The following is a 25,991-nucleotide window of genomic DNA, read 5'->3' as shown; positions in this document are numbered from 1 at the left end:
TGTTACATTTGGGGCGCCGTAAACCTCTGACCGGCCTGGGGCCCTACAGCACACACTTCCAGCACTGCCCTTCATTTTCCATTACACTGAACATTGGATGATGGAACATGGTGGTGGGATTATCTATTCACAGCACTGGAAGCCTAGGAACTGGAGAAAAAAAAACTGGCAAAAATATATTTTGCTGAACCGAATTGTTTTTTTTTTCTTTAGGGTGCTTCACGCTCCACTCCTGCATTTTTAAAGAGCAGTAAATAACAGGCTATACTGTTACACAATTTCTGGCAGCGAGTGTTTCCGGTAAGGCCCTTGGCGACGGTTGTTATCATTAATTCTGATTCATCCATAATGTGTGAATGAAATAACACTTCAAGTCTTGGCTGGCCACCTACAAGTTTAGTTTAGTTACTCTCTCGCATGGAAGCTGATGTGGCACAACGGTCGGAGCAGCCGCGTTTGGAACTGGAGAGTTAGGTTCGAGTCCCGGCGTCGGTCAATGTGTCCTTGGGTCATACAACTGGTGCTTTATGAAAAGGGGGTCCAATAACTTCGGGTCGAGTTCATGTAAAAAAAAAAAAATAGTCGAATTCCGAAGGTCTAGCTAGAAAGTCTAGCTGCTCTACGTGAGCCCCCCTCCAGAGGGCCCACTCAGATCGAGTGTTCCTTGCGCCTCAGTCTCCGGTCTGAAGCAGGAGAGAACAGACCAGACGGCCGTATGCGGAGGGGCACACGGTGCGGCCACCGGACATATTTGCCAAAGTAGGGCAGGCGGGCAACTAGAGCCAAATTTCGGGGGGGGGGGGGGCTAAGTCTTCCAGCCATAGGCAGAGTGGCTGTAAGAAGGGGTGAAAACACAACAAAAGTCTCATTAACAAGTAAATGGTCTTTTAAAGACCTGTGAAGTACTCGGGTCCAGCTTCAATTAGACGGACGCCAGCCCGCGAGGCTGTCTCAGCCGGGCTGACACACATGACGGGGGGGGGGGCTGAAGCCCGGTGAGCCCAATGGGTGTTGCGCGCCTGAAGTAGGGGATAGTCTTTTCTGCGGTGACAGTCTATTCCTTCCTTTTTCAAGCTGTCTGACTTTTCCTACCCTCTGTCTGTCTTCTCCCCTTCTTTCCTTGCTCTCCGAGCCTCCATATCTAAATCCTGCAAACACCATCTGCAGGGCTGGCAAGGTGCCAGCTCTCTTACGTGTGACGTTTCCAGCCTTGTGTCCTTTGCGTGCTTCCTGTGACTCTCTGAATGCCACACAATCGCAAGCAGAAAAGTGGTAGCTCTCTTTCCATTGTCTTCATTGCATGCGTATATAATGATAATATCCGGATGAAACGGGGAGGGAATATCTGGCTGCCAAGGGCTCAATTCTGGATCTTGTTATATCCAAAGCAGACCTGCTGACTACTGCTCCCCCCCATCCATGTAGACTGGTCTGACCACTTCCTCGTTCCCTTCTGTTTTCATCTTTCGCATGTTATAACTCTCGGCCAACCTAAAAGAGCTACTACCTGGTTCTGCAACACTAAAAACATTGATTTTGACACTTTTTGTGACTCTGCTATGCGGTCACTTCCTAGACTTGACCCTAACGTGGATGTCAACAGTCTCACCACTCAGTGCCTCTCAGTCCTAGCAGTTGAAATCGACAATGTCGCTCCACTCCAAAGCAAAAGGAGAAGACTCACCCCCTCAGCACCTTGGTTCAATAAAGCTCTCTACAATGAAAGGAAAAACCTTAGAATCCTGGAGAAACATTGGAGAAAATCTCCTTCTACCTTCAATCTCTCTCTGCTTCGTTCAGAAAGATCCAAATACCACAACCACATCTTCCATGAAAAAGCATCCCATTTCAGATCCCTCCTTGACTCAGCCAAAAACAGACCCAAAAAACTCTTTGACCTCATCAAAAACCCAAACTGCTCTCCCCTAACTACTAAGCCAGAGGACTCCACAAAGAAAGCAGCCGACTTCGCCATTTTCTTTGATGAAAAGGTCAAAGCACTGGTGGATCAAGTCGCCCACCCCAACCCCTTTGAGGAGCGGAAATCCTTAGTCACCTGGCAATACTTTGACGTCATCTCGGAAGATGACCTCCTCAAATGCATTCTTGAAACCAAACCATCCAACTACTCCTCTGACCCCATCCCTAGCATCATCGCCATCGATTTCTACACCCATACTCTCTCTTACTGGACCGAGCTAGTGAATCTCTTCCTCAGTCAAGGCTCCCTCCCTGTTGCCCTTAAATCAGGACAGGTTACCCCTCTTCTAAAAAAAAAACCTCCGCTGATGCAACCGACCTCAACAACTTCTGCTATCACCAACCTCCCTTTTCTTTCGAAAATCACTGAAAAATGTGTTGCAAAACAACTTTCCCTACATATTATGGACAATAATCTCCTCGATATTTTCCAATCTGGCTTCATCCAAAATTGCAGCACTGAAACAGCTCTGCTTAAAGTGATTGATGATGCGTTGCATATACTCGACTCCGGGGAATCCTGTCTTCTGATTCTTCTTGACCTCTCTGCAGCCTTTGACACTGTTAATCACAGCACCCTCCTCAACGCTCTACAACAGAGAATGGAATTGGATGGCACAGTGCTTAAATGGTTTTCCTCTTTCCTCTCAGACAGATCCCAAATGATTAAGATAGCGAACAGTCTTTCATCTACATTGGCTGTAGGTCAAGGTGTCCCTCAAGGCTCTATCCTGGCACCCACTCTGTTTAATCTCTACCTGGAACCATTAGGGAACCTCCTAAGCAAATCTGGGATCCATTACCATCTTTATGCGGATGACACTCAAATCTACCTCAAGGTGTCTTCCGCACACGATCTCTCTTTACTTGACTCTACTCTCAACTCCATCCACAACTGTATGTTAGCTCACCAACTCATTCTAAATCCCGCCAAAACTGAATTCCTCCTCCTTTCGACCTCTCTCTCACCTCCTCCTGTTCAATCGTGGATGGATCGGCTGAACCTGCTCAACAACAAACCCATCATTGTCGACAGCGCTAAATCTCTAGGTGTCATTCTTGACAAAAGACTCAACTTAATCTCCCACATCAACTCTATTGCCAAGAACGCACGGTACCAATTGCGCCTTCTATGGGGGATCCGTCGGTTCTTCCCAGAGAATGACTTAAAAACCTTGGTACAATCGCTGGTTCTCTCAAGACTGGATTATTGCAATTCTCTTCTGACGGGCCTACCCAAATCCCACATCTCCCCTCTCAAATCCATCCTCCATTCAGCAGCTCACTTCATTTCAGGGTCTAAACGAAGCGACCACATCACTCCTATCCTGTCCTCTCTTCGATGGCTTCCGATTGAGGCAAGATCTATTTAGAAAACTGCCTGCATCACACACAAAGCCTTGCACATGTCCTCCCCTCGTTACCTGGCAAATATATTGAAATTGTCCGGAGGCTCTCGACCCTCTCATAATGCGGAACAGCTTCTGCTTGAGCCCCCCGTCTTCAAAATGGAAAGATCGATGGCGCAATCCTTCTCAGGCAATGCGGTGAGAATATGGAACTCACTTCCCCCATTGCTCCGTGCCACCTCCTCTACCCGGATCTTCAAAGCTGAACTCAAAACTCTTCTCTTCCAAAGACACTTTCAGAACTAATACTTTCATACTCCGTCCCCTCTTGGAAATTCGCTCGTCATTGTGAATTTGTATTTTTTCCTGTGCATCCCTCACCCCTGCGTGCTGTGTTGGATTTTGTGTTTGTGTACCCTTTATTCTCAGGCCCCTCTTGGAAGTTCGCTCTTCGTTGTAAATTTTAATTTTTTCCTGTACATTCCTCACCCCTGTGTGCTATGTTGGATTTTGTGTTTGTGTACCCTTCATTTTTAGTCTGTGTAATGTTATATTCTGTACCACTTTTCTCTTGTAACGTAACTAGCTCTATTGTACAGCGCTCTGACACCTTTGGGTAATGTCCGCACTTTATAAAAATGCACTAAATAAAATGAATGAATGAGCTACTCACACCTGATATGGAAGAACTAAACACGCTCCATTTCAATCTCTAGAGCAATATATATATCCAAAGGGTCGCAGTTATTGTCAGCGAGCTGCCAAAGCGCTGGTGGTGCACGTAAAAGCGCTACCGCAATCGCTGGTAAACATACAAAAAACATCTTCCCACTTCTGTGAAAGTGGCGGCACTCCAGGGCAGAAGTAAATCAAATCTGTTTAATAGTCACTCCGGCCAAACAGGATGCATTTCGGCTGATATATATATATATATATATATATATATATATATATATATATATATAAAAATATATATATATATATATATATATATATATGAATGCTCGATTGCCATACCCCAAAATTGAGCTGCACTCGAATGCTGGACTTATATATATATATCTCTCTATACGAAGAAAACTTTGTAAATCCTTAAACACAAAGAACGACTCGCACTCCAGGTTCGTGGTCAAATAATTATTGTATTGTTATCAACAGCAACTCGTTTCGACCACAAGGTCTTTATCACAGCTCCGACGCCCGTCCTATGCACCGGCCCGACTGGCGGAAGTGATCAGGAAGTCGGATTCTTTCTATATATATATATATATATAGGTGGCCTTCAACGTCCTTATTACCGGGACTCTCTGGACTCAAATCAGTCCTCCTTCCCTTTTGGCAATAGGTACATCAAGGCGCATTGAAGCGCTACATTTCTCCGCAGATACCTTTCACTGGATGATTGCATGCTGGGATATTGAGTCCTGGGGGTCATTGAACCACAGCTGCAGAGTATCAAGGCGAAGCTTGCTTTACTCCAACCACATGGATCACCGTGGTAGCTATAAGAGGAAGCAAGTGAGACCCAAGGCACGGAAAGACATCTGAAGAAGGCAAAGAAAACGCCGAAATGCATTATGCCCTAATGCGACGAATAAAGGTCACCTGGAATCTCTGTTGTTGTCCTCTGGTCCTTTCGTCAGGAAGGATTTTCTCTGTATATATATATATATATATATATAGTCTTTCTGTCTGAAATAAACACCTTGCCATCGATTAGTGGGCTTGATAATCGTCTTTTCCAGTGATTTATCGTATGCAATAGATTGCAAACTCACAGGCAGCAAAGAGGAACACAAGACTTGATGATGTACTAAGGGCTTTAAGTGGGCCGAGTCTCACAGGTGCTGAACACCGGCAGTTTTTTAAAGGGGGCCTCGAAACGGGTCTCTATTGGGCTCTGTTTTGTGCCCTGGCACAGGCGGTTCATTTTTTTCCTGACTGCAGTGAGTGCATGTACATCGATGTGCGCATGCTCAAACTGTTCACTTCGCACTAGTGAAGTTACGTCATGATATCATGCCAGGTGAGCATTGTAAGGGGAAGGGAAATCCTTTAAAGAGAGTCATTTTCTTTCTGGATTTCCCTTCTGTTTTTGAAACTCAGGAGTAGCAACATCGTCGTGGTGTCACCAGGGCTTTCAGTGGAAGCTTTTACAATATTATATACAAAGCATAATTGCTGCTTATTTATCTTCCATTGACAAAGCCAATAGTCCTGACTTGTTGTAGGTATTTTGTTTCTTGTTGTATCATATATCTGGATGCAATGACAGAAACAGCAAAATACAAGTCGGGCGGCACATTATGCTAAGCACAGCTTACGTATTTTTAAGCCATTTCCTTAAATACATTGGCCACGCACCTTTGAGATACCCCCCAGTTTTCATCCCTCTTAAAGCCCTGGATGTACTTACACACAGTGGATAATTAGAGCTCTCCATTTAGCTATTGGTTGGTTTCTGGCCATGCTAGTAACACTGACAACTACAGCCGTCACTATGTTGTATTATAGGTGTGCTCACAATGACAATCATTTTAATAATAATATCCATTGACCTATTAATACCATAGTAAAACATTGATCCTTTTACATTAAACATTGGCATTTTAAATGTACTTCTTTGTTTTGTTGCCAATGTATTTAAATGTTTTTGAAAAATACCCTCCATTGTTTGCAGGAAAAGAAACATCCATAAATCATTATCAAAGAGGTAGGGAATTGGGTTATTAGTTCGGGGGGTGGGGGGGTTATGTACCCACCTCATGCAATAAGTTGGGTGAATCACTAAAGTCCCTGAATTAACCTGAGCTCAACCACCTGGTAGTTGCAGCACAGAGTAGACAGGTTTATCTTAGGGGCAATGGGTAAAGTATTTATTCAGTACCTAAAAAGTGATAAAGTCAATGCACAACACTAGAAAAGCCCTAAACCAATTGAGGAAAATAGATAATATTTTAATAAATAAAATGACACATAAACAACAAAAATGCAGTAACTGGCATTATGATTTTTAAGTCGAAATATAAAAATAGAGCCAAAAAAGCATTAACCACCAACCCCGGTCAACTGGTCGTGCTGGTACCTAGGGGCAAGTTAAGACTGAATGCAGTGGCGAACGGGTCAGATACAGAAACAAGGTTTAACCTGGTCAGAAGTTTTACCTTCCTGAATTGGAAGTCAAAAATTCCTCAGCGGGGCACGGCAGCAGTCTGTGGCCAGAGATAGCCTTACATCATCAGGTACCCACTGAATGAGGTCTTGGTGATGCCATTGACTATTGATGGGAAAGCTCTGAGTGGGTTGAATTTGAACTTCGCACCCAAAGAAGGTCGCATTCTGGCTGGATACTTTTTGTGCCTTCGCATGGTGTATATTTCGACCTTCAGACTTAGTCACTTTTTTGTAGCTCAGCTTCTTCCAGTGGGGCAAGACTGCAGGCTGTAGCAGAAAAGGCCGGATACCTTCTCTGCGAGGTCCTGCTGAATTAGATTGGCTGCTGTGGAAAAGCTCTGAGGGGGAACAACCGAAATCTTTGCACCTTCATCAGATTGACTTGTCAGGCTGGTCCCGGTCCTTCGGCAGTTCTTGGAGCCCAAAAGATTCTGAGTCCCAGGTTTCAGAAGATGATAGAAGGAGTACACTTAGACATCAAACAAGGGTCCAGGACCTTGTGGACAGCAATTGAGGGTCAAGAATACCTCTAGCAAAGGCCAGCAGGATGACCAAGGGTGGGTCCAATTGGTCAACTGTACAGTTGCAGAAAAAGGCCTCTCGTAGCTTGTTGTGTCCTTGTAGCTTGAACAGCAGGTCAGCCTTATGACCTTTGGAGTCCACATTTTGGTCCAGTCTTCGAGGCTCTTCTCTGTCTACGGACAGCAGGTCCAGTCCTCTTCTGTTCCGCCACAGGTCCAGAAAGTGTTCTGAGGAAGGTACTGGTACACATTTGCAAAACTTAGTCAGCCTGACTAATAATAATAATGTATTGTTCGATCAATACCATGATCATACACTGCAAATCACACAGTACACAATATTGCATGAAAACGTTAAGAACAAGTTTAGAACAGCATTGACCTCACTGGCCGAATCAGCATTTAAGACAGGGTTGCCGTTTTTGCTTTTACCATAAAACAATGAAGTCAACTAAAAAAATCACACGTAATAAAACAATCTATGCCCATCATTTCCCTGCTGTCCCACTGAACAACTTTACCAAAGACTTGCCCTGCTTTTTAAGTGAGCCTATATCACAGTATTATTTTGCAACTTTTGGTCTCTACCACCTGGAATAGAGCAGATATCTAGATATTGTAAAAACAAGCCACCTTGTTGTGTCTGACCTAAATATGCGTAGAGCATCAGAGGGGCGTGAGAAGGAAAGCAGCCGGCGAGCCGGAATGATCCAAGATTTCCTTAAGTTTGCATACGCGGGACAGAAGAAAATAAAATGTTCTATGGTATCATGGGTAGTGACAGGACGGGCATAAAGGGGAAATAATAACATTTGCCCAGCTATTTTTTATTGCATTTAATGGGAGAATCCCTATCCTAAATTGTATGTAAAGTGCTCGTGCCTGAGGGGGTTCAATATCATTCATGTACATATCTAGCTTAAAACAACTTCTAACATTTAAAAAAGCGGAAGTTAAAGTGCCACGTGCCCCAACATCAATACATAAAAGTTCAACAAAAGTCCAGTACCTTTTTTAACAGGGGAACCGTTTTTTTTTCAATAGACTGTGAATCCTCTCACATTGCACCCAAGCTCAGTCTATAAATCCACTCCCTGATTTATTATAACGAGGGCAGTCGCCCTGTATGTCTTGGAAGAATTATTAATTCCTCCTCTGCATCCTTTAAAGGGATCTGGGTACTACTGGTCCAAAGTCTAACCCAGAACGTAAATTTTTTGAGGACAGCAAAGTGTGTAATGGACTTTAGACCAGGGTCAAGGCGTAGTGGTAATATGGGTGTATTCCTTGGGAGGTTAAGGATATCCCTTAAAAAGTTGTTTTCCACGACCTCTAGCTGTTTCAATTTCTATAGCCCCCACAATTCAGCCCCATAAAGGGCCACACCAAGTCCTTTGGCCTGATGTATATCAAGGATGGGGGAAATTGGGCGGAAGACTGAGCGTTTTAACCTCTTTACTATTGCACAGTCCACATGCTGTAGTGTCAGCACACTCTTCTGGATTTGAGGTGACCATGCTAGGTTGTCACTAATTCTGACTCCCAGATAATCAAAAGCCTTGATCTGTTCTAATTTTTGGGTACCCAACTTCAAGTTCCCCTTTGTGGATTTATATGGGTTAAAAACCATAAACTTTGTTTTTGAACAGTTAATCTCAAGGCCCCGATCTTGGCATGCTTCAGCAAACTTGGTTAGCACACTCTGAATGCCGGTTGGTGTTTTAGAAAAGAGCAGTGTATCATCTGCGAATAGCAAAGAGGGTATAAGGCTACCAGCTAATTTTGGGAGGTCGCCTCCACAATCATATAGTTCGCTTATGAGTTCATTCATGTACAAAGTAAACAGGGTTGGGGAAAGCACACAACCCTGACGCACCCCCGTAGAGACTGATATGTTGTTAGAAAGACTACCATCAGAGTTCCACCTGACTTTGGCATAATTGCCTTGGTGTCAGGGGTGTAACAAACACCCCCGCAGCCCCCGCGGTGCGGGGGGGGGGGCCCACTCTTCAGTAAATGAAGGGGGCCCCCTCAGCTCTTCGGTAGAGAGCTGTGAGAGAGAGGCTTGCTCTAAATCAAGCCTCTACCTCTAACTAAAGCAGCCTGCATGGAGCTCCTGTGCTGACCCAGGACTGAAGAGAAACAATGTAACTTGTTACATTGTTTCTCTTCAGTCAGAACCACCAGCCAGTCCCGGAACAAGGATGGGGGTGGGGGCCCCAGAGAGAGCAGGAGGCAGCACAGCATTCCCCACAGGGCACTGCCTCTGAGAAGGGAGAGGACAAGGATGGGGGTGGGGGCTCCAGAGACAGCAGGCAGGAGGCAGCACAGAGGAGAGCTGACAGGGGAATGGATGGGGGTGGGGGCCCCAGAGACAGCATTCACCACAGGGCACTGCTCCTCTGAGGCAGCACAGAGCTGACTTCAGCCAGCAAGTTTGCAGCTCCAGAAACAGGATCTGCTGGGACACATCAGAAGGTGAGAGTTAGAGCTATTGATGTTGTTATGGACAATGTATTTTACCTATGCGTTTTCTGTTTGGAGTGAAGGGAATGTGTGTGGTGTCAATTGGACATATATGGTTTGGATTGGAATCGTTGGTTGTGGAATTGTGTTGCGTGGATTGGATCTGTGTAGTGAAATAATGTGGCATGGTGTGCAGTGCAATTATGTGGTATTGAGTGGAGTGGGATTGTGTGTCTTGGAGTGGGATTATCTGGAATGGTATTTTGTGTTGTGGAGTGGTATGTAGTGGAGTTTCCTTATGTGGTGTGCTGTTAAATATTATAACATGATGTGGAATTTGTGGTGTTTGTGTATGTGGTGTGTTGTGCATTTGTGGTGTTAGTCTGAATTATGTAGTTTGTTGTGAATTATGTGGTGTGGAATGGAAATATGTAGAGTTGAATTGTGTGACGTGGAAGTTGCGGTGTTGAGTGAAATTATGTTGAGTGGTATTATGAGGCATGGTGTGAAGTGTAGCTATGTGGAGTGTTGCTACGTGGCATAGACTGGATTTATGTGGAGTGTATGTATGCAGTATGGAGTAGAGCATAATTATGTGGAGGTTAATTATGTGGAGCACACACAGAGCCCCACAGCTTCCGTGTTGCGGGGGGGCCCCAGCGCTCCAGAGGCCCCCTCAGCGGTGCCAGAAAGCACCACAAATTCGTGACTGTCTGGGATAGGTAATTAATTAATATAGGTAGGTTATGTAAGTTACGCTTGCTCTAGACTTTTCTTTATAAATTAAATGATAACATTTAAAAAATGGTAATGGTGCACACTGCGCAGCGTGCAGATGTCTCCGTCGCCGCGTCTGTGCGGTCTTACTCTTCACCCTTAGGGTGGGGCTGGTGACCAATTGTCATGCGCATTGCTGACTGGTGAAGCGAGGAGGCATCCCAGAGGCCAGAGTGGAGACAGTTAAGAGGTAACGTGCGGCGGCGACTACCTGCCATAATTTAATTATTTCTCTGGCTAGCCTTGTTTGCCCTGTCTTCTGCGGCTCGCGCAGGTGAGTCTGTCTGTTCGCCCAGTCTATGCCACCCCCCCCGCAGACAAGTGCACCCCACCCAAAATTAATTGCGACAGCCACTTGTGTGCGTAAGGTCTCCAGTTTAGTGTGAAGGCATTTAGTAAAAGAAAGGCGCCTTTGGTACATGAAGGTTGTTTGGAAAATATGGGGGGGGGGGTTATGTTACACATTAAAGATTAAAAGTGCGTGTCATCAGTTTCACCTGCGATTTATATTGATTTGCGGATTTTACAGAAAACACAAAAATCGTCATTGAAGTTTGTGGGCGCAAGAAAATATACCCTTCACCTATGAATTTACACCTTAGTCTGTGACTTTGGGAGAAGTTTCCCGGTTTCGCCCGACTTTGTCAAGGCAAAGTGATACCCACTTCCCCCCAAAACTGGCCCGATTTCTTGTCGCTGATTTCTAGTTGTCAAGTGATGTCGGTTCTGAAGGGGCAGGTCGAGCTGAACTGGACATCAGGGTGTGAGTGGGGCAGAGAGGGGGAGGATTGGGGCTGTGGTGGCAGTGGTGCTACATAAATTGCAGCTTGCAGATAAAATGGTTTCTAGCTGAAACAGTTAAAAGTTACTAAAATACAGCAACATGCATAGCTGCACAGATAGATAGATAGATAGATAGATAGATAGATAGATAGATAGATAGATAGATAGATAGATAGATAGATAGATAGATAGATAGATAGATAGATAAGTTTATTGTTTGATTACTTAAAATCATTACAAAAACTACACAAAACAAAACAAACCCGCCCCCCTTAATAAATACCACATTGAACTAAGACCTTAATGTCCAAAGTAAAATTCACATCGCTTATCAGTAGGATTCAAGTTAAAAACAAATACGTTAGTAGCTTTTGGATGGGACGACAGAGAAATAAGAACCCAATGGGGTACTGGTGATCTCATCAAACTTAAGTTAATTAAGCTGCACAGTCGAATGCCCTTCGCTAAAATTGACAGTCCATTTTTCAGTCACCCTTTGTTGTTTGGTTGTTAAACTGAGACTGAGGTGAAACATTTGCCAGAACAGTCTTAAAAGGTGCAAAAATAAAAAATAATTAAGTATAAGTATCACAAAATGTGCGGCATTAGACCGCATAATTTGCCTTTTCCTGCTGCATAATTGAGTACCTGCAGCATAATTCTCATGGCACTGCATACCATGTACTTCCCCTCTGTTTACTGCTGTCGCAAACAGCCACCAATCCTAACCCATTGATATGAAAGGAAAAAAATAACATTTACAGCCTTTCTATGTTACGAAGCATGTTCTACCAGAGGTTGCACGTGACTTTCGTGGAAACAGGTACCAGCGTGTGTACCTCACTTGCGACCTTTGAACTGTGGGGCGCTCCATGCACTTTCCCGCCCTGAAGCCGTCGTACTCCACTCAGTAGCAGTAAAAGGATCAATGTTTCTGGTCCATAAATGGCTCCAAATCCCAGACTCTGTGGGTGTGACAAGATCACCCAGCATCCTGCCCCAAACACCTGCCAGCCCCACAGACCTCTCCAGGCAGAGAAACCTGCCAGCCCCACAGACCTCTCCGGGCACAGAAACCTGCCAGCCCCACTGACCTCTCCAGGCACAGAAACCTGCCAGCTTCACAGACCTCCCCAAGCACAGAAACCTGCCAGTCCCACAGAACTCAAGCAGAGAAACATGCCAGCCCCACAGACCTCCCCAGGCAGAGAATCCTGCCAGTCCCACATACCTCTACAGGCATAGAATCCTGCCAGACCCACAAACCTCCCCGGGCAGAGAAACCTGCCAGCCCCACTGACCTCTCCAGGCACAGAATCTGCCATCCCCACAGACCACTCCAGGCAGAGAAACCTGCCAGCACCACAGACCTCCCCGGGCACAGAAACCTGCCAGCCCCACAGATCTCCCCAGGCACAGAAACTTGCTAGCCCCACAGACCTCCCCGGGCACAGAAACCTGCCAGTCTCACAGACCTCCCCGGGCATAGAAACCTGCCAGCCCCACAGACCTCCCCAAGCACAGAAACCAGCCAGTCCCAAAGACCTAAACAGGCACAGAAACCTGCCATCCCCACAGACCTCCCCAGATAGAGAAACCTGCCAGCCCCACAGACCTCTCCAGGCAGAGAATCCTGCCAGTCCCACAGACCTCCCCAGGCAGAGAAACCTGCCAGTCCCACAGACCTCTCTGGGCACAGAAACCTGCCAGTCCAACAGACCTCCCCGGGCACAGAAACCAGCCCGTCCCACTGACCTCCCCAAGCAGAGAATCCTGCCAGTCCCACTGACCTCTCCAGGCAGAGAAACCTGTTAGCCCCACAGACCTCCCAGGGCACAGAAACCTGCCAGTCCCACTGACCTCCCCAGGCACAGAAACCTGTTAGCCCCACAGACCTCCCAGGGCACAGAAACTTGCCAGTCCCACAGACCTCCCCGGGCACAGAAACCTACCAGCCCCACAGACCTCGACAAGCAGAAAAACCTGCCAGCCCCACAGACATCCCCAAGCACAGACACCTGCCAGTCCCACAGACCTCCACAGGCACAGAATCTGCCAGCCCCACAGACCTCACCCAGCACAGAAACCTGGCAGTCCCACAGACCTCCGCAGGCACAGAATCTGCCAGCCCCACATACCTCACCAAGCATAGAAACCTGCCAGCCCCACAGACCTCCCCAGGCACAGAAACCTGCAGCCCCACAGACCTCACCTAGCACAGACACCTGCCAGCCCCACAGACCTCCCCAAGCACAGAATCCTGCCAGCCCCACAGACCTCCACAGGCAGAGAAACCTGCCAGTCCCACAGACCACCCCAGGCAGAGAAACCTGCCAGTGCCATAGACCTCACCATGCACAAAAACCAGCCAGTCCCACAGACCTCCCCAGGCACAGACACCTGTTAGCCCCAGAGACCTCCAAGGGTACAGAAACCTGCCAGTCCCACAGACCTCCCCGGGCACAGAAACCTGCCAGCCCCAGAGACCTCCCCGAGCACAGAAACCTGCCAGTCCCACAGACCTCCACAGGCACAGAATCTGCCATCTCCACAGACCACTGCAGGCAGAGAAACCTGCCAGCCCCACAGACCTCCCCAAGCACAGAATCTTGCCAGCCCCACAGACCTCCCCAGGCAGAGAAACCTGCCAGTCCCACAGACCTCAACTGGCAGAGAAACCTGCCAGACACACAGACTTCCCAAGGCACAGAATCCTGCCAGTCCCACAGACCTCCCCAAGCACAGAAACCTGCCAGTTCCATTGACCTCCCCGGGCACAGAAACCTGCCAGCCCCACAGACCTCCCCAGGCACAGAAACCTGCCATCCCCACAGACCTACCCAGATAGAGAAACCTGCCAGCCCCACAGACCTCTCCAGGCAGAGAATCCTGCCAGTCCCACAGACCTCCCCAGGCAGAGAAACCTGCCAGTCCCACAGACCTCTCTGGGCACAGAAACCTGCCAGTCCCACAGACCTCCCCAAGCAGAGAAACCAGCCCGTCCCACTGACCTCCCCAAGCAGAGAATCCTGCCAGTCCCACTGACCTCTCCAGGCAGAGAAACCTGTTAGCCCCACAGACCTCCCAGGGCACAGAAACCTGCCAGTCCCACTGACCTCCCCAGGCACAGAAACCTGTTAGCCCCACAGACCTCCCAGGGCACAGTAACCTGCCAGTCCCACAGACCTCCCCGGGCACAGAAACCTACCAGCCCCACAGACCTCACCAAGCAGAAAAACCTGCCAGCCCCACAGACATCCCCAAGCACAGACACCTGCCAGTCCCACAGACCTCCACAGGCACAGAATCTGCCAGCCCCACAGACCTCCCCCAGCACAGAAACCTGGCAGTCCCACAGACCTCTGCAGGCACAGAATCTGCCAGCCCCACAGACCTCACAAAGCATAGAAACCTGCCAGCCCCACAGACCTCCCCAGGCACAGAAACCTGCAGCCCCACAGACCTCACCTAGCACAGACACCTGCCAGCCCCACAGACCTCCCCAAGCACAGAATCCTGCCAGCCCCACAGACCTCCACAGGCAGAGAAACCTGCCAGTCCCACAGACCTCCCCAGGCAGAGAAACCTGCCAGTGCCATAGACCTCCCCATGCACAAAAACCAGCCAGTCCCACAGACCTCCCCAGGCACAGAAACCTGTTAGCCCCACAGACCTCCCAGGGTACAGAAACCTGCCAGTCCCACAGACCTTCCTGGGCACAGAAACCTGCCAGCCCCAGAGACCTCCCCGAGCACAGAAACCTGCCAGTCCCACAGACCTCCACAGGCACAGAATCTGCCATCTCCACAGACCAATCCAGGCAGAGAAACCTGCCAGCCCCACAGACCTCCCCAAGCACAGAATCTTGCCAGCCCCACAGACCTCCCCAGGCAGAGAAACCTGCCAGTCCCACAGACCTCCACTGGCAGAGAAACCTGCCAGACACACAGACCTCCGAAGGCACAGAATCCTGCCAGTCCCACAGACCTCCCCAAGCACAGAAACCTGCCAGTTCCATTGACCTCCCCGGGCACAGAAACCTGCCAGCCCCACAGACCTCCCCAGGCACAGAAACCTGCCAGTCCCACAGACCTCCCCAGGCAGAGAAACCTGCCAGCCCCACAGACCTCCCCAGGCAGAGAAACCTGCTAGACCCACAGCCCGCCCCAGGCAGAGAAACCTGCCAGACCCACAGACCTCTCCGGGCACAGAAACCTGCCAGTCCCACAGACCTCTCTGGGCACAGATACCTGCCAGTCCCACAAACCTCCCCGGGCACAGAAACATGCCAGTCTCACAGACCTCTCCGGCACAGAAACCTGCCAGTCCCAAAGACCTCACCAGGCAGAGAAACCTGCCAGTCCCCACAGACCTCCCCGGGCACAGAAACCAGCCAGTCCCACTGACCTCCCCAAGCACAGAATCCTGCCAGTCCCACTGACCTCACCAGGCGGAGAAACCTGTTAGCCCCACAGACCTCCCAGGGCACAGAAACCTGCCAGTCCCACAGACCTCCCCAGGCAGAGAAACCTGCCAGACCCACAAACCTCCCCAGGCAGAGAAACCTGCTATACCCACAGACCTCCCCAGGCAGAGAAACCTGCCAGTCCCACAGACCTCTCTGGGCACAGAAACCTGCCAGTCCCACAGACCTCTCTGGGCACAGATACCTGCCAGTCCCACAAACCTCCCCGGGCACAGAAACATGCCAGTCTCACAGACCTCTCTGGGCACAGAAACCTGCCAGTCCCACAGACCTCCCAAGGCAGAGAAGCCTGCCAGTCCCACAGACCTCTCCGGGCACAGAAACCTGCCAGTCCCACAGACCTCTCTGGGCACAGATACCTGCCAGCCCCACAGACATCCCCAAGCACAGACACCTGCCAGTCCCACAGACCTCCACAGGCACAGAATCTGCCAGCCCCACAGACCTCCCCCAGCACAGAAACCTGGCAGTCCCACAGACCTCCACAGGCACAGAATCTGCCAGCCCCACAGACCTCCCCCAGCACAGAAACCTGGCAGTCCCACAGACCTCCACAGGCACAGAATCTGCCAGCCCCACAGACCTCACCAAGCACAGAAACCTGCCAGCCCCACAGACCTCCTCAGGCACAGAAACCTGCAGCTCTACAGACCTCACCTAGCACAGAAACCTACCAGCCCCACAGACCTCTCCAGGCAGAGAAACCTGCCAGCCCCACAGACCTCCCCAAGCACAGAATCCTGCCAGCCCCACAGACCTCCCCAGGCAGAGAAACCTGCCAGTCCCACAGACCTCCCCAGGCATAGAAACCTGCCAGTGCCATAGACCTCCCCAGGCACAAAATCCAGCCAGTCCCACAGACCACCCCAGCCACAGAAACCTGCCAGCCCCAGAGACCTCCCCGAGCACAGAAACCTGCCAGTCCCACAGACCTCCACAGGCACAGAATCTGCCATCTCCACAGACCACTCCAGGCAGAGAAACCTGCCAGCCCCACAGATCTCCCCAGGCAGAGAAACCTGCCAGTCCCACAGACCTCCACAGGCAGAGAAACCTGCCAACCACACAGACCTCCCCAGGCACAGAATCCTGCCAGTCCCACAGACCTCCCCAAGCACAGAAACCTGCCAGTCCCACAGACCTCACCGCCGGGGCATATGAGAACATTTTCTATTTTTGGGCTGTGGCCAAAATAGAATAATCTTACTATGGGCTAATTATTGTTGCTATGTCAGTGCAAAATGAATTTGTTCTGTTTTTTACCTGGTGTTAAAGTGGATGTCTTATGGCCCGAAGTTGTAGGTCTGTTGTTTTTCTAATGAGATAGGTCCATAACTGAAATAAGAGGCATGTCTGGCATCTTCACAGTGGCGTAAGATAAGCCCCCGCAGCCCCCTCGGTGCAGGGTGGGCCCTCAAGCTCCAGGGGACCTCCTCTGCAAAAGTGGTAGGTGGTGGCCCGGGTAGGGGGCCCCCTGCATGTACTGTGCAGGGGGGCCCCCTCAACTTTCGTTACGCCACTGCTTGGTGTAAGCGAACCAACAGTTGAAGTAGGCCACCTGGGAGTCCTAAGTCTTTAAGGGCGGCCCATAGCTTATTACGGTCAATGGAATCAAATGCCGTTTTGAGATCAACAAATACGACATATAATTGACCCTTCCTAATCTTCACTTCTTTCCAAATAAGCAGCAGGAATCTAAACACTTGATCTAGGGTACTCGTAGATGCCCTAAAGCCAGCCTGTAAATGTGAGATAGTGTTGTTTTCCTCTATCCAGTTTAGGAGATGTGACAAAATAATTTTGCAGAACACTTTCTGGGACACATCTATAAGGCTTATTGCCATATAATTAGAGGGGTCCCCTTTGTCTTCTTTTTTGAATATGGGGATTATTTCAGCAACCTTCCAGATTAAAGGGATGTCCCCTCCTCGCAAAATGGCATTAAAAAACGTTTGGAGCAGTGGACCCCAAATGTTAGGCTCTGCTTTGTACATGTCTCCAGGGAGTCTATCAAGACCTGGTGCTTTCCCAGTCTGGAGTAAGTTAATTGCTGTAACAATTTCCTGTTGGGAAAAACCATCAGAATAATCCTGTGTGGACGTTAAAGTACATTCCCCAACTGCTACTACTGTTTCCCCCTCGGGGCAGAGACCATGCCAGTGTAAAGTTTCTGGAAGTATTCTTCCCAAACATGTGATTGTATATAAAAATCATCTTCTCTGACCTGCTTAATTGAGCCCTTTGACAGAAGGTGTCAGAAAAGCTGACTGTCCTTATGTTTGAAGCCTCAGCTAGTGTGCACCAATGGTCAGCCTCCCAACTCCTTTTTGCCACACCCTGAGCCCTCCTATACATCCTCCTTCTACTTTTGATGTCATCTTGTGTCCCTTTCTTTACTGCCACTGTTAAATCGTTCCTAGCTAGTCTACAGTCCTTGTTATACCACAGGGCAGTGTTCTGTTTGGGCATATTAAAGTTGCATAATCTGTTAAAATAGGGTTTAATACTATTTATTAATTGTTGGAAGCTGGACCCAGCAGAACCAACACTTTTGTCAGGATCACTAAGTACCTTGCCACTTCATTATAGATCTTAGGAAGTAGTTTCCCATCGGCCACAACCTGGGGACATTTGACTCTCCTGTTTTTATTTGTGGTAACGATTGGGGCTATTGCTTGATGAGTTTGGCTGTGCGAGATAGGAAGGCCAGTTAGCTCCAGGATGAGGGCATTATGAACACTATCATATTTTTGACATAGGGCCACAGATCAAGGTCCACCATGATATAATCAATCCTACTTTTAACATTCCCCCTCTTGAACGTAAACTTAGCTTCCTCATCTGAAGGTGTCCGCCCATTACATGCACGCCCCCTATGGGCTAAGGTAAGAGACAATACCTGCTGCCCAACCTTGGTGCATCTTTTAATGGCATGTATCTGTAGCTTATTAACACCCCTAGCTTGCTCTTCCTCCTGTACTAATTCTTGTACAAAATCCACTGGCTCATAGGTCGTATTAAAGCCACCAGCTAGGATAAGATAAAACTCTTCCCTACAGGTATCAAGGAAATTGGAGAGCATTGTTAGGGTTTTTGAGGGCTTGTAATGGCTACTAAACCTGTTATTTATGTTAATTAGTCCAACATGGATATTCCCTTTAGGCCATATCATGTCTATGCCTAGGATCTCCTGGGATTCTACATCAAGTGGCTTGATTTTGCAATCCAATGTTGTCTTAACCCAAAATGAATAGCCCTCCAGCCGGACGACTAGCTGGAGATGGCCTAGCCTCAATGCTAAATGTAGTAAACCCTGCCTTGTACACCTGCTTCATTGCCCGTGTTTCCTGAAACAGGCATACATGGCTGCTGTCCACCATCTTACCCCACTCTGGGTCATTTAATTTGGACTTTATTCCTGCAATTTTCCAAGAAATAATCTGTAATGGCTGGTCAGCACCCATGCTTCCCTGCTGCGGGTAAATAAGTATGGACTTTACAAGTGTTTCATCATGAGCAGTTGCATAAGTGGTTGGCTGGATGGGTGGAATGTTGTTTGCTATCTCGTTTAGGATAATATTAGCAGTGTTTGTTACTCCCTCAGCTTGGAGGGCAATAACTACAGCACATTCCGGCAATGATTTTACATTCCCTTGGTTTAGTCAATCTGGACTATACAAATCAGTAAGTACTTGGTATCTATTACTGATTTCCAAGGGGAATCGCCCCTTTCTATTCAATGAATTTTGGGTAGCGCAGTCTTTTTTTGGGGGAGATGGCCCAATTGGCTTAAAATGTTTATAAAAGAATCCAAGTGGTACTAACTCAATCCCATGTCTGAAAACCCACCCCGGTGGTTTCCTCCTGCTTTGGAGCAACTGCCCTGCAAGATTGAGGGTTCTACAATTAATCACAATGCTGAGTCCTTTTGCAAGCTTTCGTAAAGGACCAACCCAACTCACTCTTCAGACAAACAAGATGTCATGAAAACTAGAGTTCGAAAAATCAGTATTTTGGGATAGCCAGTGACAAACTTTGTTCTTCAGCTGACTGGTGGTTTCCTTAAGGTTACCCTGGAGCAAAGGGACGTTGGTTAAGATCACCACTTATGGGCAGCACTCTGGGGGGAGATGTAGGATCACCTAGTTATGGGTATCAATCCTAAAAGCACAGTTGTCTATTTGTGGATTGTGCCACCTAGAGGGTTCAGCTCCGATCCTATCAAGTAAGGCGCAATGAATCTTAGCCCCGTAGGTGTTACCAGAGTGCCCCCCCTCAATTGGGTGATTGTTATACATCATTACTTTAGATTTGGAAAGGGCTTCCCATGTGTCATGACCTTTTTCTTGTGCAGTGGGCAGAACTAAAGGTTGTGTTATGTTGCAATGGTGGTTTCCCACCATGATGTTATGCTTTCCAGAGATTTTTTACTCCTGTTTGGTCTGCGGATTCTGATCGTAAATGCCCATGAGTCCCTGCCCCCGTCATTAAGCTAGTAAGAGACTTTTCAATGTTTTCCACATTGACCTCTAGGTTGTCAAGCCTATCCAATATGGGAGACAAATTGTACCTCCTGAGATTTTTTCTTGGATCTAGTGTTGGCTACCAGTTAAGGCTCCGTATGTTTTTGTTTCTTCTTCATTTTGGCTGGGGGACCACACAATGGCGGTACTGGAGGTTGGGTCGGGGATTTCACAGGGAGGGACAAATCCAATGTAAGTTGTTCAACAGTGAGGCTTCCTGGTTCCGTGACCCTAGCCTGCTCATTTAGGGATATATCCAAATTCATACCTATAGCAGGTCCCCCCTCCATGGACAACTGTCGTTCGACTACTAGAATTTCTTTGTCTATGACTTTGGTTGCCCGTGATGAAAAACAATCAAGGGTAGAGTTCTGGAGGGATTTAGAGGTACTCTCCCATTTGCTTCCGTTTCGCCATTGGGGGTACTAGCACGGTCACACTAGACAGGGGCAATACAGGCAACAGGATATCCATCAGACTTACTTGGCAGGTCTCTTCGTTGGAACGAGTTGCTGTATCAAATAACCCAATTCCAGGCAGAAGAGGAGGCAAGTGAAAAAAAGGGAGGGCCAAGAGGGCAGGCCCAGCCCAGCCTCCTCTGACAGGCGTAGACGGGCCCGCCTGTGGCCCAGGCTTTGTCCAGGCATGCTTGCGTGCGTCCCAAGCCGCGGGAGCCTGAGGATGCCTTTATGCACCTCCGGCACGTCCGGAAATGCGTAGGCACCTATGGTGCTAGTGAAGATGGCGATGTAGTCCCCTGCTTGCCCCAGGTAAAATTCTTGGTACTGCCAGTAATGGGCTTCTGTGCCGCGGGATCCCGAGGATGCTTTTATGCGCCTCCGGCGCATGTGGAAATGCGTAGGCGCCTCCTGGCGCTAGTGAAGATTGGAAATGTAGTCCCCAGCTTGCCCCAGTAAAATTCTGGTACTGCAAGTAACGACCTGACTATGTTTTACAAATGTGTTCTCTGAATGAAACCTGTATGGGTGTTGGTCTTGTTTAATGCATCCAGAAGGGCTGCTGCAGTAATGCTTTATCAATCTTGAATGCCTCTACAAGGCAATACATACCAGCAGCAATGCCCCTGGACCAAGGTAGTAATGTGAGTATTACATCTCCCAGATGCAACATGATTTATCACTTAAATATGGATGTATGATGTTACAACGCACACTTTTACAACGCATGCACTTACAACGCATTTTTTACAACGCATAATCCATTACAACGCATGACATTACAACGCATGACACTACAACGCATTTTTAAAAAATACCTTTACAACGCATTTCCATTACAACGCATACTACCTTTACAACGCATACCATTACAACGCATAATATTAAATTACATTTAAGGTAAGTATTAGATAGTATAGGGGTAAAAGTTACTTTTCTAACTCCAGGGGGTGCAACAGTAGGGTAAGTGTTGGATAGTATAGGGGTAAAAATTACTATTCTAACTCCAGGGGGTGCAACAGTGGGGTAAGTGTTGGATAGTATAGGGGTAAAAATTACTATTCTAACTCCAGGGGGTGCAACAGTAGGGTAAGTGTTGGATAGTATAGGGGTAAAAATTACTATTCTAACTCCAGGGGGTGCAACAGTATGGTAAGTGTTGGATAGTATAGGGGTAAAAATTACTATTCTAACTCCAGGGGGTGCAACAGTAGGGTAAGTGTTGGATAGAATAGGGGTAAAAATTACTATTCTAACTCCAGGGGGTGCAACAGTAGGGTAAGTGTTGGATAGTATAGGGGTAAAAATTACTATTCTAACTCCAGGGGGTGCAACAGTAGGGTAAGTGTTGGATAGTATAGGGGTAAAAATTACTATTCTAACTCCAGGGGGTGCAACAGTAGGGTAAGTGTTGGATAGTATAGGGGTAAAAATTACTATTCTAACTCCAGGGGGTGCAACAGTAGGGTAAGTGTTGGATAGTATAGGGGTAAAAATTACTATTCTAACTCCAGGGGGTGCATCAGTAGGGTAAGTGTTGGATAGTGTAGTGTAATATTATGCGTTGTAATGGTATGCGTTGTAATGGTAGTATGCGTTGTAATGGAATGCGTTGTAAAGGTAGTTTTTAAAAATGCGTTGTAGTGTCATGCGTTGTAATGTCATGCGTTGTAATGGATTATGCGTTGTAAAAAATGCGTTGTAAAGGTAGTGCGTTGTAAAAGTTGCGTTGTAAAGGTTGTTCCCCCTTAAATATCAGCCAATTTTCTCCAAACAACAACTTCTGAAAAAAGTTTTGAAAACACACACACACACATTTTCATCTCTAATACATGCTTTTTAGTTGTGGTATCTATATCTATATATATTCCTCCAATGATCAGTCCTTAACCTCCATACAACAATACGGCGATAAGGAATGCACAAACTCCTTCTTACTTGTCCGATTAGTCTTTTTTATATCACTCTAATTGATGTCATGACGCGTTTCGACCGGGAAAAAACTGCCTTGATCACATAAAAGACTGTTAAGCGGTGTCATTTTTATATTTTTTTCTCTTACTCCACTGTCACGTGTCCTCAAACATGGAAAAAAGACTATGGATTGACTTACGCGCAAAAAACAATACTACATCTTGTTTTGCATAGTTAAAATTGCAACCCACAAATCTATTGAATGCTTTCATAAATATCTCAATATAACATGTTGAAACATGCCCATATATACATATAAGGATAAGTGCATATTTATCATGTATGTTTAAATTACCATCACAAGTCCAATGACTTTATGATATGTATAAATGAATAAATATGCATTTAAATATAATTATGTAAATATATTTTATAAAACGGAAATCTAAAAAATCTTTTCTTTCCCTTTAAAATACATGAAATATCTCTTGAAGTGCACTGTAAACATAACTCTGTAAACTTTTACTATTTCTGCATAAATGCAAGATTGAATGTTTAATGATAATGGTCAATATTCTCACATTTTCCCAAATTGTTAAATCAATAATCATGTGATAGACATGTATTACAAATTCCCCAGTTCTCATGGAGTCACTGGTCTCCTTCTGTATATATATTGATGAAAGCAAACGCTTCTAATTTAGTAGGCTGGGCTGCCCAGAGGAGAGCTAGCTAGAGGTAGCTGGAAAGCTACTAGTTGGAGAAACCTGCTACAACCAATGGGGGTAAAAGTCCCTAGGGGTAACCCTACCCACTTTTGCAATGTTTCCTGTGTGTCCTAGCACAAAAGACCCTACAGTGCCCCTCTCTACCACAAACCAAGATGGTAGAACCTTTCTTCCCCTGTACAGAGCTCCTGTGCCCACACCAGAGGTGTGGCCATGGAAATGCGCAGCCTTTTTTCGGTGGTCACTCTTAACCAGTTCTTGGGCATCTCCCTTTCCTCTGAGTTTGGTGGCTGCCTGGCTGGTGGACAAAGAAAGCGGGCCGGCCTGGCATCAGCAAACATTTGCTTATGACAGTGGAGGCATCTTTAAGGTTAATCAAATACCTGAATACAACCTAGAGGCCATTCCTGAAAAGAGAACACAACACCTTTCCTCACCCAAGACGTTTTATCCCTTCTTTGGGTCAAGTTCACATCTCACTGAGGGGTCTATTCATCTGCCAGGTGACTGTTGGAGCTCATGGAAATGGGCCACCAGAAGCTTTTACGCAGGAAAACAGTAACTTTCCTAAAATAACTTTTCCAAAATATTCATTGCAAATTCAATTCCATCAGTGAATTGGGCTTGTAATGAATATTTCAAAAAGTCCAAGAATTTATAGGTATTTCATGGCTGGAGGTAACATTATTAAATGTAATATTGGATGTCAATTCTTTCCTATGGAATAGCCAACACTGCTACACTGAAAATAGCAATCATGGCCTTTTTCACTGTTAGGACACGTGTAACAATAAACGTTTACATGTCCTACTTTTAAATACAATGCACCCTGACTCATGGGCAAACAGGCCTACTTAGGAGACACTCAATAATATTTAAAAGAAGCTTGGTTTAGTCCTGTCGAAGGGGGTTGTTTTTCGACGAGTCGAATTTGCAGTTTAAAACTGCACAGCCAGGCTACAAAGGGTAGATCTGCAGGCAAGTTTGCACTGTCACTGCAGTGGGTAGCAGGGGGTGCTGCAGTCCACTAGTGTACCATATACAAGGGACTTACGGATATGTTAAATATGCCAATGAGTTGTATGCCAGTTTCATCAGGCTAAAAGGGGGAGCACCAGCACTTTACCACTGGTAAGCAGATGTAAAGTGCACAGAGTTCTACAGCCAGCAAAAACAGTCCAAGCAAACCAAAATTTGGGGTTACCCCATGCAAAAGACGGTCATTTTCAATAAAAGCTTTTCACAATCTAGTATGGCGCAAAAAGCACACCAGGTATGAACTGCTCTGGGGAAACCAGTTTATCTGTGACCATAGTCACACTAGTACCTGTATCTCTCAGAGCCTCCAGTATCTCTCAGAGTCACTCACTGCACCCGCCTGCAAAGGAATCTCTCGCCCCTCTTTAAAGTGCAAGTGGGTGCCGTTTGCATTATGAAACATGGAGCGGCTTTGTAGCAGCTGCTCCGTATTTCACCTGAATGCATTGCCCCCAGGGCAGCGCGAGTTCGCAGTTGCTCTGAGGGCCGCACATTCAACCTAACAGGGCATACTTTTCCTTTTTGCCCTTGGCGTACTTGTTTGAAGGTGCACCATGGCACAATCAGGGAAAGAGCACCCTATATGTACTAGGGACCCAGGTACACGTGCAGCACGTGTAGTGGGATTCCACTGTGTACAATTAATGAATTTTAATACTAATGGTCTCTTCCCAAGTCATCTGGATCCTTACAATTTTGCAGTTAGTTTCTAGTTTTGCCCTTTGGAGGAAACAAACCAGTGAGAAATTAACGTGGAGGGCAGAAGATCAGTGTCTACTTAATGATGGGTTCTGTAAAAGAAAAAAACAACACTTAGGGAAGCCTAAGAGTGTAACATGCATTTAATGCAGAAATAGCCAGCATGCAACCAAAATAATATGCGACTATTGAGATTCCACCCTAAATCCAGTTCTAGCGTAAAGTGCTCAAATCCTTACATTTTACACTCCCCTTTCAACAGTTTTTCTCGATCCAGGTCAATTAAAACGTGAACATGTGATTGAAAATGTTACTTTGAGCACATCTAACTAATAAGAAAATGAAAGGACTTTTTCACGAGAAATGATATGAAAAGTCCTTGATACTAAAATATATGAAATAGCTGAATGCACTACTGTTTACAATTCACGCCTCTGGTGGCAACCCTCAAAAAGCGGCTACGTTTACCACAGTACACTAAATGTGGATTTGTACATCGCTGAAAAAATGGAGTATGGGCCTCCAAACTACATGAAACTTTGCAATCATATTAGAACTACTGTGCACTTTAGATTAATACAAACACAATATTGAAATTCGGTCATGTAGCATATCAGTAGAGGTTAAGGGATACTTGAGCACCCAGGTATTCACAAAAAATGCACTGGCAAGAAATATATAAGGTTCTTGGACTTTTTACTAATTAACAAAAATATTTTGAACAACTGCCTTGTTTTACAAAGGCAGGCTAGGTGAGCCCACTATTATTGCAGGTAATGTGCCAAGTAACCCAACCAGGAGTTTTAAACAGTGAAGAGAAAGTTACACTGTTACAATTAATCTGTGTGGTACATTCCTTCTCCCCTCCGGACATGTCTCAGTTGGAATGTGCAAGAATCTGTTGATCTGAAGGTACATCAGCTGACTGGAAGCTGTGGTTGTGTCGAGATGGAATACACACTTTGCTGAACTTTCCCAGTGTCATCTCTTTGTAACATACACATTTTTCACCTATTTTGTTTTATGAACATTTCCAATATGACTTGTTTAGGTATGAAAACACAAGCAATTATATTACTAACTACAAGCATATGA

At 46.6% G+C, this 25,991-nt stretch overlaps 1 protein-coding gene across 2 annotated transcripts in view; it reads left to right on the top strand.

The window, feature by feature from the left end:
* Positions 1-25,991, top strand: part of LOC146786069 (dehydrogenase/reductase SDR family member 4-like) — a 128,532-nt gene that overhangs the window by 19,930 nt on the left and 82,611 nt on the right. The window lies entirely within an intron of this gene.

The sequence above is a fragment of the Triturus cristatus genome, chromosome 11, assembly GCF_964204655.1.
Source record: "Triturus cristatus chromosome 11, aTriCri1.1, whole genome shotgun sequence".
In the NCBI taxonomy this organism is placed as follows: Eukaryota; Metazoa; Chordata; class Amphibia; order Caudata; family Salamandridae; genus Triturus; species Triturus cristatus.
The sequence above is the reverse complement of the archived record's forward strand: the minus strand, read 5'-3'. Positions and strand labels throughout refer to the sequence as shown.